The sequence below is a fragment of the Artibeus jamaicensis genome, unplaced genomic scaffold (assembly GCF_021234435.1).
Source record: "Artibeus jamaicensis isolate MK-2021 breed Jamaican fruit bat unplaced genomic scaffold, CSHL_Jam_final scaffold_1964, whole genome shotgun sequence".
Classification (NCBI taxonomy): domain Eukaryota; kingdom Metazoa; phylum Chordata; class Mammalia; order Chiroptera; family Phyllostomidae; genus Artibeus; species Artibeus jamaicensis.
The window spans coordinates 6,544,533-6,560,113 of NW_026522030.1; the positions used below are offsets into that span (position 1 = coordinate 6,544,533).

At 41.2% G+C, this 15,581-nt stretch overlaps 1 pseudogene; it reads left to right on the forward strand.

The window, feature by feature from the left end:
• The first annotated feature begins 11,953 nt into the window (after window positions 1-11,953).
• Window positions 11,954-12,437, forward strand: LOC119044943 (glucosamine 6-phosphate N-acetyltransferase-like; annotated as a pseudogene).
• The last annotated feature ends 3,144 nt before the right edge of the window (window positions 12,438-15,581 follow it).

Below are 15,581 nucleotides of genomic sequence, written 5' to 3' on the forward strand. Positions count from 1 at the left end.
GGTATGGAGTAGCGGGCGGACCCACTGAGGGCACAAGGCGGTGGACTCACTGAGGGCTGACCACAGCCACACAGTTGAGCACAGATAAACCGGTGAAGGAGCAAAGCAGTGAGACAAACCGAGCAGGCCCCAGTGACGGAAAGTGGCAGAGGGGACCGCCATTGTCCCTCTCTGACCCCGCCCCCACATCCGGCATCACCAACCAGAGACCTGGGTGGCCTCTATCTGACCCACCCCCACATACAGGGTCACAACCCAGCGATCTGGGTGACCCCACCCTGGTGAACACCTCCTGGTACATAACAGGCACGAACAGATCAAAACATGGCTCAAGAACAACTCAGAGCCCCAGAGCCGACAAATCTAAGTGATGAAGAAATAGCCAAACTCTCAGATGCACAGTTCAAAACACTGGTCATCAGGATCAACCCCTCACAGAACTGGTTGATTATACTCACAAATTAGAGGAACATATGAAGGCTAAACTAATTGAAATGAAGGGAAATGCACAGGAAACCAATAGTAATGGAAAGGAAACTGGGATTCAAATCAAGGGAGCAGACCAGAAGGAAGGAAAAAAATGACCAAACAGAAAAATATGAAGAGACAAGAATTTTAAAAAATGAGGAGAGGCTTAGGAACCTCCAGGACATCTTTAAACGTTCCAACATCCGAATTATAGGGGTACCAGAAGGGGAAGAGGAACACCCACGAGTGGAAAACTTATTTGAACAAATAATAAAGGAGAATTTCCCAGTCTGGCAAAGGAAATAGACTTCCAGGAAATCCAGAAAGCTCAGAGAGTCCCAAAGAAGTTGGACCCAAGAAGGAACACACCAAGGCACATCATAATTATATTAGCCAAGATTAAAATGAAAGAGAGAATTCTAGAAGCAGCAAGAGATAAGGGGACAGTCACCTACAAAGGAGTTCCCAACAGACTGTCAGCTGATTTCTCAAAAGAGACCTTATAGGCAAGAAGGGGCTAGAAAGAAGTATTCCAAGTCATGAAATCCAAAGACCTACAACGAAGATTGCTCTATCCAGCAAAGCTTTCATTTAGAATGGAAAGACAGATAAAGTGCTTCTCAGATAAGATCAAATTCAAGGAGTTCATCATTACCAAGCCCTTATTATATGAAATGTTAAAGGGACTTAAGAAAAAGAAGATAAAAAAGATGAACAGTGAAAGGACAGCAAACTCACAGTTACTAAGAACCACACCTAAAACAAAAACAAAGAGGACAGCTAGATCAGGAGCAGAACCATAGAAATGAAGATCACATGGAGGGTTAGCAACAGGGAATGGGAGAAGGAGAAGGGGGGAGAAGGTACAGAAAATAAGTAGCATAGACGGTAGGTAGAAAATAGGGGGGAGGGCAAGAATAGTATAGAATCTAAAGAACTTGAGACATGTGGTCATAAACTAAAGGGGGGATGGTGGGGAGGAGGGTGCAGGATGGAGGGGAATGAAGGGGGGAATAGAACTGTAATAGCATAATCAATAAAATATATTAAACAAAGAAAAAGAGTTGAGCTTTAATATACAGGCATTCAGAATTCATTACAAATAAGCAAGATAGTGACGTAATCTAAGTGATATTTTCAAAAAGCAATCTGTCTTCAGTTTAGAGAATAGATTGTATAAGTACAAGAGTGGAGGAAAAAGACACCAATTAGGAGATTAGATGAATTAAAGCAAAAGAAAATGATGCTACAGTCTATAGATGCAGATTCAAGAGAAGTGGATTATTTTGGATTATGTTTTTCAAAAAGATACCACATGACTTAATACTGGATTGGATGTGGGCTAGCAGAGAAGAGAGAAGTCATAGTTAACGCCAGTTTCCCGGGATTTTGCATCTTCATGGCTATCGTTGCCATTTCCTAAAGTGAAGTAAACAGATGGAAGAGTGGTCTTGGACATAGGGAGAATCTATAATTATACTTTCACTGTGTAACTTTTGGAATGTCTACTAAACAGCCAGGTGGGGAGGTCAGACAAGCAATATGCAGTGTGAATCTACAGTCCCAGGGACAAGTCAACACTAGGCAATATGTTTGGGAGCCATCCACACAGAGATATTTTTAAAGCCATGAGGCTGAATGAGGACACTTAAACTATGGAACTACCCTCTGACAGTAAACACTAAATTCTAGCTATAGAGTGAGCCGGGTTGGATGTTACAGCCTGTTTGATTCCATATGACTACTAACATCATGCACACCATCTGACACCACACGGAGCAGGGGAGCTGCCTGCCAGTCAATCCAGAGATGATGAGAGAGAATAAACCATTATAGTATGAAGTACTTGGGGATTTGCTACTCAGTGACAAATAACTGAAACAGGTCCCTGCCACCACACTGCAACACCGCTCATCAAGGGCACCAATGATCTTCATGTCACCAAATCCAGTGGTCACTTCTTGGGTCTTACCTTGTGTGGCCACCCAGTAGCATCCCTTCTTGAATGCTCTTTTCCCTTGCCTTCTATGACCTCCCACTCTCCTGGTTTTACCCCTATCTCTTCCTCATTGCCCATAACTATGTGAGCAAACCCAGGGATATTTGTCCAGATGAAAGTGTGTCCCCTTCATGTCGGGTGTCTCTGATTCTCAGTCTACCTGATGGAGGGCTTGTTGTTTCCCTCTAGGGAGCCCACGTTCAAACACATGATCTTTTCTGTTTCTTTGCAGGGTTTTCTGGGGACTGCCCTTCCCAACCCCCTGGTATGGCAGGTGCAGCTGAAGCTTGACACCCTCTTCTTTCAGCCCTCTCATCCCTGGGTAGTTCCTCCTACAAACCCTGACCAGAAAGGCCCCACTTCCCACTGGGGTCCACTTAGAGGAATCAGCAAAAAGGTTTAAGCCCCAGGCACGCTCATGGGTCCACTCCACCCAGGAGACTCCCCTATCTGTTCAGTGGAAATGCACTCGCCCACACTTCCTCTCTCAGATCCACTGACTCTCACTTACCCCTTTCCTCCACAGCCAGCACATCAGCCTTAGAATTTTAAATCTCTGCAGGTCCAGTTGTTCAAAACACTTCGGAAGTGAAATAACCATCCCTCCCCAGGTTTGGGGGTAGAATAAGGGAACAGAGGTTGGGAGGGGGACAAGTCAAACATCCCTCCATGAGGAGACAAAGAAGAAGAGTTGACAGCCTACAAAACCAGTATTCCACCCCCTCAACACTCAACTACCTTCCCCTTAATACTTCTCCTGGCTCTCCTGCCCCACTTCTTCACTCTCACTGATAACGGCCATTAAACTTGCCCAACCTTTGGCACCTGGAGGCACATGGGAAGTCTTTCACCAGGAACTAGACCTTCTTTAAACTAGATTTGGAAGGATCTAGTAGCTCAACAGAGTGCTATCTATACTGCAAACCCAATACTACTTGGTAACCTCTAATAACATGAAAATATGCTATTTTGGACCAATTTGTTTCATTCAGAGAAAACCAGAATGTTGCATTGTGGTAGCGTGTGGTAGTTAACACCAGTCTTTGTCTTAACTGGGTACTCCTTCAAAAAAGAGATATGTTGTTAAGTTCACTTCAATTCAATCTAACAATCATGCTATGTGCCCTAGATACATAGTTGGCCATTACTTCAAGGAGCTTATGTCCAGTGCTAGGAGTAACAAGAAACCAGATGGTTATAGAAAGGAGTGAAGAGGACATCACAGGCAAATTTCCCAGCAGAAGGGACAAAGGACTGCTCCCAGGCTGAAAAAGTATTAGCCTGGTGAAGCGAGTTTTAAGTAGAGCAGAGAGCCCAGGCAAAGCCCTGGAGGTACCAGGAAGGCTGGTGTGCTGATGTGTTTAGGAAACTGGAGGGGATTCCATCTGAGAGAAGAGCACTGCGGGGGATGTGGGGGAAGTGAGGGGAGATGAAGCAGCACAAACTGAGATGAGACTGAAGAGGTGGATAGAGCCAGGAACAAGATGCACTGTAAGCCATGTTAATGGTTGTGGACTTTCTCCAGAGGGTCTGGGGGATCCATGAATGGACTTGAAACAGGGGAAGAATTTGACATGATTTCTAATTTGGAAAGATTATTCTGGCCACACTCAGTCAGAAGTAAGACTGAAGTCAGAAGGTCCATTGGGAAGCTGCTTGTCATCTAGGAAAGAGGTGGCTGTGGCCACCTAAAGTATTGTCAGAGAGATGGGGATGTCAATGAATGAACACCAGAGATATTGAGAAGGAACAGTCACCACCCTGTGACAACTGATAGAATGTAATGATGGAAAGAGGAAGTGTAAGTAGGATACCAGGTTTCTGGCTTGAGCAACTGAGTGCATAATAATGTCACTCTCAAAGCCAGATGGTCCTAGGAGGGAAACAGTTTGGGCTCAGGGATAGGAAGGTGTTTGCCACAACCCTGTAAGATAAATAGCACTGTTAGCATCTCATAAATGGAGACACTGTCAGTCTGTGAGGTGAAAGGTCATAAAGTCAGGAAGAAATGGAGCTGGGATAGTACATGGGTCTCTAGGGACAAGGGAAACCCAAAAGGCCAAATTCCAAAGAACAAGGAGCTGCTCATCATTAACTTCACCCTGGAAGCTCACACTTCCTTTTTGGGGAACAAAGGGAGAAAATCCAAGAGCTCTCACCCACAGTCATTTCTGTCCATCTCAAATTTCCCACTAGACAGAGTTGGGGCCTGGACTTCCTTTATCCCCACCACACAATTTTCAAGCTTTTCACCCATGGTTAAAATGGTCCATGTCTGTAAGGAGACAAAGGGCAGCATTTCCTCTTGTGGAAGAATCGTCCCCACCTACTCCCTAGCTTCACCTTGCACACCCATGGTTCCTTCGCCACTGTGGTCTGGAGTCATATCAATGTCCACTCCACTCACTTCTTTAAACAATTATGCAAAGGGAAGTAACATGTTGCCACAATTATTAAACCACTTCTCTCTGCTCAGAGCTGGGCCTAATTCAAGCCAGGCTATCTGACGTCTGTAACTTCTGGTCTTTTGGAGTATGTAGGCCTCAACTTCCCCCCCCTCAATATATGCAAATAATCGACCATCAGACTTGCATCAAAAACCTACTCCACTTGGCATAATGGAAAGCTCAGTGATGAAGAAGATTCATTCAAAGCCAGGGCAGTTTTATGTCTAAGAACCAAATTAAAGTCATAAATTCAAAAGATGGAGAAACTAAACATTTTTGAGTCCCTACTATATGCCAGTTCCATATTAATACTTTCCATGTGGTATTTCATTTAATCTTCACAATAAACATGAATTGAAAGTTATTTTCCACATTTGATAGACAGTGAGAGAAGAAGCCCAATGTGGCAAAGACTGGGAAAACCTTGAATAAATTCAAACTCCCCGGCAGGTGTGTCTATGGATATGAGTCCTGACCAACAGAAGTTACACGTGCCACTTCCAGACCTGGCCCGTAAAAGCTCTGTGTAACTCTCCACTTTCCATCTTCTCTAAGTCACACCCAGGAGCATCCTAAAAGTCCTGTGTTGAAGACGACAGGCACTTTGGTCTAATTACCTGAATCATTGCAGACAGCAGAGTGCCCCTTCATCGGACTTTGAGAAATAAAATTCTACTGTAATAAGCCATCGACGTTTAGGAGTTTATACATTGCTATAGCCAACAGTCATTCATGAATACAACAGGTTTCAAACACATTAAATTACTTGCACAAAGTCAACCAACTAGTTAGTGGCAGAGAACAGACTCGAAGTTAAGTTTAGGGAGGGTTCCTAATGAGGTATAACTTTATTATGGCTATAGCAAGTAAGGAAGTTTTAAAAAGACAGAAAATGGGGCAGAGGAAGGAGGACATATTCTTAAAGAATCTGAATGAAGCAAAAATCCTATGCAGGAGAATTACAGGAGAGGAAATTGGAGCTGTAAATTGTAACTTGTAGGACAAGTTACATTGTGGTGACCAACAGAAACCTAACCTCAGTGGTTTAACGCAAACAGAGTGTATTTCTGGCTCATACTACATCCCACTGAGAGTCCCCAGGAGTTGACACACATCACCTCTGGTCATATTTCCTGGGTCAAAGAAAATAACATCACTACATATTTAAGCTCAAAGTTGGAGGAAATACAGTCTACCATCTACCCAGAAAGGAAAGATCTGGAAATATCTGATAAGCAGCACTGATGGCTGCTACAGAGTCCAAATGGGAGAGTCCTTGGGAGAGTCCTGGATATCAAAGTATAAAAATATATGTTCCTTTGGGAAATATTTTAATTAAACAATTAACCATCTGACACTTGTCAAAAGCATAAATTCTTATTTCTGCCAGAGACAGAGCAGAGTTCTAGCCTGAAGAACTAACATGGAGCTTTGGGAAAGGCAGTCTGGATATACAGTGGCAGTGTTAGGAATGTGCACACCATTTCCCCCTCAAATTTCTTTTACATACAAAGACCTCTTAATAGTTAACTCTTTGGTGCTGGATTCATACATATTTGAAGCTGAATTCCAGACCCTGCTGCCCACCATGGATGTGATATTAAATAACTTGTCTATCCTATTTTAGCCTTTCTCATCTATAAAATGAGAACGACAGTAGGAGCTATCTCATAAATCTGTTCAGGCATTATATAATTTAGCACATGTAAAAGCTTTTAATACATTCTTTTTTAAATATTCACTGCTGCTAAATACTCAAGAAATCACAAAGGTATACACATTCTTCATAATACTGCAATAAGTAGAAAATTTGAAATTCTCTAATGTTCCATCAATGTAAAAATGACTATGCATGTGTGCAGAGACAGAGAGGGAGAAGGAGTACCAAATAGTTATTTTTTTAATTCAGTATCATATATATTTATCTGGAAAAATATCTACACCAACATTACAAAATTGTAAAATTGTAGAAAGCAATTTGCTGGACACACCGCATAGTATGATTTCATATGTATGTGTGTGGGGCTTTACACACATACGTATGTCATGATAAATCCAGGGTGGATACGAAAGTAGGTTTACAGTGTGAGTACATGAAACACAGTTTATTCTTGTATTATTATACATTGATCTTTGTTTTATTTTCCATACAAACAACTGTAAAGCTACTTTTATTCCACCCTGTTTACTAAGGCATGGTTAGTCCTATAAAAATATTTTTTAAATTATTGGCTGGGAATGAGGTGCTATTTCAAGTTGGTTGTTCAGAAATGCCCTCTCAGAGCTGAGCTGGGAAAGACAAAAAGTTATGTACAAAAACAAAATGCATGACCTGGCACCCAGACATTGGTTTGCAACACTATTGTCCATGAAAAAGAACTAGGACTCCTTGGGAAAATGGCTGGTTCTAGGGCTGGGCCAGAAAACATAAAAGACAAGCCTGGAGCATCTTACAGTGCTCAAAAGTGAGACAATGCTCAAAAAACAAAAGGATGGAGGAATACAAGGGCCAACTAAAAGAGCTCCCAAAGTCTGAAGTCAGAACAATTTGAGCACCAAAATAAATATCAGATTTTACCTGAGATGTATAAAATATTTATGGGTCCATATGATATCAATAAATGAGTAAAACTAAGCAAATGGGGGAAACAGACAAGCAAATTTCCCCATCACAAAGAAGTCTGAATAATGTATGTAAATATTCTGCCCTCGAGGAAATGAAGCATAACTTCATCACCCTTTAAGTGTGGGCTGCACGGTGACTTCCTTCCAGAGAGCAGAGTACAGAACAGGGGTGGACAGTTTTCGAGTAGAGAAATCTGACAAGCAGCATCTCGGCCAAGTGAGCAAGCTTAACATCACCAGTGATAAACCATGCCCGCAGCATGTGCCCTTAATAGGAAGTGAGGAAAATAACATCTTCCTCCCCAAAACCCATGACCCCAGTCTAATCACAAGAAAAGCATCAGACCAACCCTGACTGAAGGACATTCTACATAATACATGAACTCTAAACTATCGAGGTCATCAAAAACCAGGAAGGTCTAAAAATTGTCACAGTCCAAAGCAGCCTAAAATCAAAACAAAAAGAACAAAGAAAAAACATTAAGTGTAATGTGGGATCCTGGCACGACAACATAAAAATTAAAAATTAGGGGAAAGCTAAGAAATTTGAATACATTATGGACTTCACTTAACAGTGTATCAATATTGCTTCATTAGTTGTGACAAATGTCCCATAGCAACGTAAAACATTAACAACAGGGAAAACTGTACTATCTTTGCAACTTTTCTGTAAACCAAAACCTATTTGGAAACTAAACAGTTTACCTTTTTTAACTTGAATTTAAGTCCAAGAACAGAAGGAACAAGCTATCCTGTGATGGAATACTATTCAATAACAAAAAGGAACCAATTACTAACAGACACCACAATATGGATGCATCTTAAGGATGCTGTACTGAGTGAAGGAAGCCGAAGACAAAAAAGGACAGACTGCATGATTCCATTTACAGGTGTTCTAGAACAGACAAAGATAACCTATGGCAACAGATGTCAAATCTGTGGTTATTGGAGGAATATCAGTAAGGGGAGAATGGACTGAGAAGGGACATGAGGGAATTTTCTGGGTTGAGGGGAATGTCTGTCTTGAGGTATATTCATTAAAATTGATTGAATAGTACACCTAAGATCTGAATTAAATATATAAATCAAAGGTCTGTTATAAATAAATTTAAAATATAGATAAATAATTCTTAAAAATATGAAAATTGATTCAAAACATATATTGAATTGTGGAAAGAAGGAATCAAAGGAGGGGGTGCGAGGGAGGGAGGGAGGAAGAAAAGATATTTTTGAAACCTAGGAGATTTGGATTACAGGAAAGATTAAAATTGTGTCTAATTCCTTCACTTAGAGAAATCCCTTGTTTTACCTTCCAGATACACACCACCTAACAGAAACAGGATAATACCGCTCATGCTGTAGTCATTTTCTGAATTGACGGTATGACCTTCAACAACACCGCAGCTGTGGGACACCAAGGCCTTGCGCAGTACGATGATACTTTATAACTTCGTATAGACACGGTGGAAACTGCTGGCTGCCTCACTAAGGATTATCCCAGGAAGTGCTTGGGCAGAAAGAGTCTTAAGAAAAATCAATGACTAGATCATCTACATCCATGCTGGTACTTTTTGTAAGCTGACCTGCCTGCCTGAGAATTCACCTTCGGTCAAGACCAAGATTTGGGCCCACCTCCTGGATTCCTACTTTCCCTTTCAAAGTCACTTTTTTTCCCACTTTAATAGAAAAGACAGATTTGTCATCCAGCCTGAATATTGTTATTATTATGCAGCTTGTCAAAGGGGATGATTCAAACGCTGGTATCGATGTTGAGATAATCAGTGTAATTAAGGAGAGGTGAACAAATTCCTTCGCAAGTCAGGTGGTTTCCGATCCTTGTTTTCAACAAAACTGAGGAAGTGAGTTGTCAACTGACAACTGATTGAAAATAATATTTGATGTAGCCCACAGTGTGATTTTCACATTGCACCTCAAAAGAGTTCAGGGGCCCTGGTGGGTGTGGCTCAGTGGACTGAGCATGGGCCTGCGAAGCAAAGGGTCGCCGGTTCAATTCCTAGTCGGCACATGCCTGGTTTGCAGACCAGGTCCCCAGTAGGGGACACATGAAAGACAACCACACACTGATGTTTCTTTCCCACTCTTTCTCCCTCCCTTCCCCTCTCTCTAAAAATAAATAAATAAAAATGTTTTTTAAAAGGGGTTTAGGGAATTGAGTGACACTGCTGCTCTAAAGTAATTCCTTCCATTTCCACGTATTTATTTATGGAACAAGGTTTGTCAACACTTCAATCTATAAAAGTATAGTTAGAAATGTAATTAATTGGTGGTTACGCCTATGCTTACCAGCACTAATAACTAATCCACTGGCATGGAAATTACTTTTTACATTCCTCTCATTAGGAGACTCATTCCTCTCATTAAGAGATTCATTCTATGGGGACTTCCACCAAGATGGAGGCGTAGGTGGAAACACTGCCTTCTCACACAACCAGGTTTAAAGACAACAAAGTTTTAGGAAAACAAATACGCAGCCATAACACAGAAAATTAAACTACCGAAGTCCGACAACAAGGAACCCTTCTGCTAGACCGGTAAGAGGGGCGGAGCCAGCGGCTGGCACAGGGTTGCACAGCAAAACTCGGCCAGACGACCCAGGCACGCGGTCTGCAGTTGGCGAATCCCCAGGTGTGGGGTTGCGACGGGTGGACCCAGTGAGGGCACAAGGTGGCAGGCTGACCATGGTCACACATTCACGTGCAGATAAACCAGCAAAAAAGCAAGCAGTGAGACAGACTGCACAGGCCCCCGTGGAGGGAAGCAGCAGAGGGGACCGCTAATGCCCCACTCTGGCCCCGCCCCCACATACAGGGTCGCAACCCAGCGACCTGGGCGGCCCCGCCCTGGTCAACACCTAAGGCTCTGCTCCTCATACTTAACGGGCTCAAACAGACTAAAACATTATGGCTCAAGAAGAACTCAAAGTCCCAGAGCCCATAATTCTAAGCGACAAAGAAATAGCTAAACTTTCAGATGCACAGTTCAAAACACTGGTGATCAGGATGCTCACAGAACTGGCTGATTTTAGCCACAAACTGGAGGAACATATGAAGGCTAAACTAATTGAAATGAAGGGAAATGCACAGGAAAGAAATGGTGATGGAAAGGAAACTGGGGCTCAAATCAAGGGAGTGAACCAGAAGGAAGAAAAAAAATGACCAAACAGAAAAATATGAAGAGACAAGAATTCATAAAAATGAGGAGAGGCTTAGGAACCTTCAGGACATCTTTAAACGCTCCAACATCCAAATTATAGAGGTACCAGAAGGGGAAGAGGAAGAGTCACAAGTGGAAAGCTTAGTTGAACAAATAATAAAGGAGAATTTCCCAAATCTGGCAAAGGAAATAGACTTCCAGGAAATCCAGAAAGCTCAGAGAGTCCCAAAGAAGTTGGACCCAACAAGGAACACACCAAGGCACATCATAATTATATTAGCCAAGATCAAAATGAAAGAGAGAATCCTAGAAGCAGCAAGAGATAAGGGGACAGTCACCTACAAAGGAGTTCCCAACAGACTGTCAGCTGATTTCTCAAAAGAGACCTTACAGGCAAGAAGGGGCTGGAAAGAGGTATTCCAAGTCATGAAATCCAAAGACCTACAACCAAGATTGCTCTAGCCAGCAAAGCTTTCATTTAGAATGGAAGGACAGATAAAGTGCTTCTCAGATAAGATCAAACTCAAGATATGTTCATCATCACCAAGCCCTTATTATATGAAATGTTAAAGGGGCTTGCCTAAGAAAAATGAAGATAAAAAATATGAACAGTGAAAGGACAGCAAACTCACAGTTATTAACAACCACACCTAAAACAAAAGCAAACTAAGAGGACAGCTAGATCAGGAGCAGAAGCATAGAAATGAAGATCTCATGGAGAGTTAGCAACAGGGGAGTGGGAGGAAGAAGAAGGGGGGAGAAGGTACAGAAAATAAGTAGCATAGACAGTAGATAGAAAATAGATGGGGGGAGGGCAAGAATAGTATGGGAAATATAGAATCTAAAGAACTTGAGACACGTGTTCACAAACTAAAGGGGGGGAATGGTGGGGGAGGGGTGTGCAGGGTGGAGGGGAATGAAGGGGGGGAATAGAACAACTGTAATGGCATAATCAATCAAAGTTTTAAAAAATGATTCATTTTATGTTTCCTAAGATTATTTTTATCAGTTATACAGTAGCAATCATTGTAATGATAATCCAAAAATTCCATGGGTTTATAGCCACATGACATTAAAATTTCCATTTCTATACATATTGTTGTGGCTGAAAGGGATGATAAATAAAGTGCAGATTTAGAAAGCTCAGACCCGGCACTGCATATGTGGTGGGTGAGGAGGCGTCCACGGTCTGGAGAGGAACACCCACCCAGCGCCTACTCTATAAGACCTTACAGCGGAGATGAAACCTGATGCAGCGCCTACGTTTGACCCAAGTTCACTCCAGGCAGGGCACTGGAGCCAAAATACACCTAAATTTTCTCCAGCCGTTTCCCCAACACATCATGGAAAAGGTTTGGTTTCGAGGCCTCGTTGTACTGCTGATTTAAATAGAGGCTTTTTTAAGGTTAGGTCACCTGACAGAGACTGGCATTGTCAATTGGAACGATTTATGAAACATTTTGAGCACATGAAGAAATCTGGGGATTATTATGCTACCGTTGTGAAAGATGTGACTTTAGAACAGATTGTTGCTATGGCAACTTTGATAATAGAACATAATTTCATCCATTCCTGTGCTAAGGTTATTATTAACCACTTTGCTAAACAAGAAATGGAACTGTTGTAAGATTACCCTTAAATGTCTATCGCAAACTGCTGGTTTCTATAAAAAGTTTGGATGTGTAGTATCTGAAGCAACTGCACATCAGATAATTCGAAAGTAAAAATCTTTTAAGAAAGACATTTGTCAAACGAGCTAATGCAACGGAGGCTATGTACCCTTTCTGCTGCTGGAAGACTTTGCTGCAACCCAGTGGCCTCCACAAACACTGGGTTAGAAACCACTGGGATACAACAAATACGATGACATGCAGAAGATTACTTTGGGCTGGTGGGCCATACTGTGAGTTTAGATTACAAATGAACATTACAAAGAGCATGATTTTTAACCAAAGCAATATATTGTTAACTAGAATCTTTTTGCATTCTATTTTTCGAAAGTTTAGCTTCACTTCCCGGTAGGCAGAGTATAGGACCTAAGTGTCTGCTCTCTGTACTGCTCATTTTTTAAAAAGTGTACAAAGAAGGCAGTTTCTTATCACATCCACAAAATTAATATTTTGTTTCAAAGAAACATATATAAATACAAATTAAGGGTGTATCATTTCCTATACATTACTTGAAATTGGGTAAGTTAGATATATTAAAATTAAATGTAGTACCATCCATATTTACCCTAATAGTGCATTTGCAAACAACTTGGTCACTCTTTTAAAGTAGAAATGAAAATTAACCTGTAAAACATAACAAGACTCAAAGTAAGACAATTTAAAAGTACTGTACATGTAAAGGTTTATATAATTCTAATGTAGGAAAAGTACCACCTTTCTTATGTGTGAAATATAATAATTACCAGTACTCATTTGTTTAAAATGTCTAAGAGCAAATAAAAAGTACTTTTAATAGTGAATTAGCAAATCCTGGCAAACAGGAGGGGGCAAGAGTAGGTTTACACCTGTTACTATGGAAAATAACACAAGAATTAATGAACAGTAATACGAGACTAAACTGCATTTTGCATACTCACAACTGTAAAGCTACTTTTGCCCACCTGTATTATGTATCTCTAACCTACATTTTCATCTTTCCATGGGTGTCTGAAGCCTCTCTTCTAAGAAACATTTTTAAGAAACAATAGATTATAAAATTGAGAGGAATATTTTTAAAATATGTCATATTGTATTTGTTACATTTTTTAAATGTTGATGGAAGCTTTTCTATTTCATATAATTATAATGGTACAATTATTCTGGCCACTATCTTGTTTTCATTTATTTTTTTAAGTTGAGCACATATTAGATATGTTATTAATGGCTCTAATCTTTTGCATTCATGCTACATTAAACCTGTTCATATGATGAAAATAATAACATAATAAATTAAAAAACAGAAAAATGTGTATTAGAAAAAATATGTACAGGAAGTCCAATGAGAATAAAAGGAATGACAGAAAATTCCCAACTGTTTAAGAGCTCATTTGTTTATTTTTTAGACAGAGGATGGTGCTGTTATATCGTAACAGCATTTACATACCATTGCACATATTTCAAAAGGTAATATAATAATTTTATATCTTTTGTATCAATGTTTACAATGAGCCAGAAACTGTGTAATTCACATCCATATCTATCTGTATTAAAATATACGATTTTTCAGGGATAATATAAAAATGTACAAGGTGGTTGCTAATTTTTCAAAATTATTTCAAGGATATCTGAGTGGAAATATTTGAAGATGACAGGCCCAACCAACACCCTTTTATTCTTTATACCAGGCCTGCAGGCAATGTGCCCAGCTGCACATCTACTCTTCCAAGCCTCTTTACAGCAACACATATCTCAGTTCTGGCTCACTTTTGCCATTCCCCTCTTACACATGGGATGTGAACATAATGGCTGGATCTCCAGCAGCCACCTTTGACCATGCACTAAGAATGGCTGTAATAAAAGGCAGAAAAAAACCCTGGGTTTCCAATAACTTTGTTTTCCTCTGTGCCATTCCCAAACTGCCTACATCCAAGTTTCCTTTAGGTCAAGAAAAATGAACTTACACGTTTAAATAACTATTATGTTGGGTTTTCTGTTATACACAGCTAAGTCTAATCCTTTTTGTTCTTCCCTTCCCTCATTACTAAAAATCAAAAGGGTTACAACAGCAGAAACACAAGGAAAAGCCCCTCATCTCCTGAAATTGCCCTCTGAGACAGGGGTTAGACCCCACCTCCAGCCCAGCAACCATACCATTGTGCTCTGTTGGAGTCCAGACTTTGAAGTCAGAGAGGCCTCGGCTTAACTAAGCAAGGATCAGTAAATGAAGGATAATGATACCTGTCCGGAAGGATTGACTGAGGTGAGATATATGCCCACCACAAAAAAGAGGCTCAACTAATAGCAGTTCAACGGCGGTACCCAGTCCCAAACACCCTGAGCAGCTGTGACAGTGGTTTTTTTTCCTAGAAAAGTCCCTGCAGTGGAACTGGTCATAGTTTCTGGACACGTATTTTTTAGAGTCTCGTTCTCTGACCCTCCTGGAGATTCTGAGAGTTTCCTGACACATTTTCAAAAATTCCTTTGCTCCTTAAATAAACCAGAATGGGTTCTGTGTTCTGCAACTTAGAACCCGAACCATGACACCTCCTGTCAGCCACCACATTTTTTTTATCATTTAGCCAAAACCCCCAAGGAAGAGTTTCATTGGAAAGAAGATCTACTAAGCCCAGGCAGGTCAGTTCCTACCCTCGACTCTATATACTATGGGTTCAAACTTTGCCCTAACCAACTGGTGTGTGTATAAATTGTCTTTCCAGCTCAATAGAAGTCCCTTAGAAACAGAGGCAGCCTTGAAGTCCAGTGGGAAATGGCCAGAGGAATGAGTGGGGATGAGGAGATAAGGTCCTGAGCCCCCCACTGGAAATCCACACAGCCCCACATGAGTCCTTTCAGTTCCCTGGGCCTCAGTTCCCTGGCCTGTGAAATGGGAAGATAGGATCTGGCCCAGGGCTCTGATGTGAGATCAAAAACAATAAACCTGAAGACCTCCTGTCTATTCTAGACCTAAGGAACAACTTCAAAAGTGTCTTTTTTCCGCGTACCTCCAGTGGAAGGCAAGGACTGAGTCAGGTCTTTCCCCTTTCCTCTTTCAGGGCAGCTACCAAAGTGATGAGGTCTCTCCTGCCAGGGACAGGACCAAATCATGGGTCATATCGCCCTCTGGTGGATTTAAATGGAAAGGGTGCGGTTTTCAAATGGGCCACAAAACTACTCACAGAATCCAGGAATTCCAGAAGTGAAAGGGATTTTGAGACCATG